The sequence below is a fragment of the Tribolium madens genome, unplaced genomic scaffold (genome assembly GCF_015345945.1).
Source record: "Tribolium madens isolate multiple individuals breed KSU strain unplaced genomic scaffold, Tmad_KSU_1.1 Scaffold_20;HRSCAF=117;Tcas5.2_LG4, whole genome shotgun sequence".
Lineage (NCBI taxonomy): Eukaryota > Metazoa > Arthropoda > Insecta > Coleoptera > Tenebrionidae > Tribolium > Tribolium madens.
The window spans coordinates 12,467,166-12,468,657 of record NW_025400985.1 but is presented as its reverse complement, the minus strand read 5'-3'; the positions used below and the strand labels follow the sequence as shown (position 1 = coordinate 12,468,657).

Here is a 1,492-nt window from a genome sequence, read left to right as displayed (position 1 = left end):
TACAGGCCAACAAATCTAGCTTGAGCTCTGAGATCTCGATGCGCAGTGGACAAATTCCCCTACTACCGATTTAACTCATTTCTCGACTTGTTGGTCTCGCGGTGCTAACGTTTGTACAGTCCGAAGAAAAGTAGTTTTACTTGTAGTTTACCTATTTATTATTGGAGTAGATAAATAATTAGTTATACAGGTAACAAATTACTAACACTTGCATATAGTTTTTTGTTTTTTTATTAACAGTATGCCTTTTCGTAGTAAAGTTAGAAACAAGGTTTTGAATAGCCAAGTCGTGAGATTGTTAGTACCATAACAACTTTTATGGAACAAGAGGCCATTAACGGTGAATCAACAATTCCTCTTGCAAGGGTGAATAGTACAAAATTTTTTTATACTTAATTAAGAGGTGGATATTTTAGTTTATAAATTGTTTAAATTTATGAGGTTGATTAATAAATGTAACCGTAAAAATTTAACTACAAATCCATTTTCTTACAAATACAAAAAATTGTGCCACTGAGTGTACTCTCGCTCATCTGTCCTTGTCCCACATAGTTCTGTGTCGCTTCCTCGTCTGCGCATCTTGCGACTCAAGCTAGGTTTGTTGGGCTGTACTAGATATTAAAATATTCAAAATTAAAATTTTGTGTCAAGTTTGTCAATTGTGAGTCTTGAAACTTAAATCGCAGCTTTAAGAAGTTAATACCATTTGTGATACCACGTACACCAAAGTAGATCGGGAGATCTCCCCTCRCATGGCCCCCACAATCGCCAGACTTGGCAGCTAACGATTTTTTTCTTTGGGGATATTAAAAACAAAAATTTATACAAATGTTCTTATGCAAAATGTAGAAGAGCTGAAAGAACGCAATCGTACAGAATGTAATAATATAGATCCTGAATTATCAGGAATGCAGTGCAGGGTTTTGAAAATCGCTTGGGTTATTGTTTAGAACTGCAAGGAAAGCATTTTAAACACTTTAATTATTTAATATTATTCTTGTTTTGATGGGTTTTAATTTTTTTAATTAATATTTAATTACATTTACTTTGTTGTTTTTAAAAGTTTGTCTTTTATTTATTTAAGCCTTTGTAATATTGGTTGCCTATGCCTAGACTAACAGCCACGGTGTAAGATATTTCGGTGATGCAGCGAGCCCTGCAAACGTGTAGCCAAACCGGTGAATTTAGAAAGAGATAGCGTAATCGGGCCATCATTACTATCAATAAAAATGAAGGAATGTACCGAAAAGTTGCAGTTGTATGTATAAATGATAATAGTTATAATTTTTTTAATACAAGTTTATACATATAAAAAATACACGTCATATACCTACTACCTATACATCTAAATTTAAATTCTATAAGAAATATTATCTAAATGATAAAGCTTTGCTTGAACTTTTTTTATTACATGTGTTTCTGTTGCGAAACGTAAAACAAATACATATTGAATTTTACTTGAAAACAGTTATTATATAAAATAATTAGTAAA

General features: G+C 31.9%; 1 protein-coding gene across 1 annotated transcript in view; it reads left to right on the top strand.

Annotated features, from left to right (window-relative positions):
- Positions 1–399: 399 nt before the first annotated feature.
- The window catches only part of LOC123005695 (monocarboxylate transporter 13-like), a 10,258-nt gene continuing 9,165 nt past the window's right edge, over positions 400–1,492 (top strand). Inside the window, 1 exon segment of the mRNA XM_044399559.1 lies at positions 400–596. The gene's annotated coding sequence lies outside the window, so the exon portion shown is untranslated.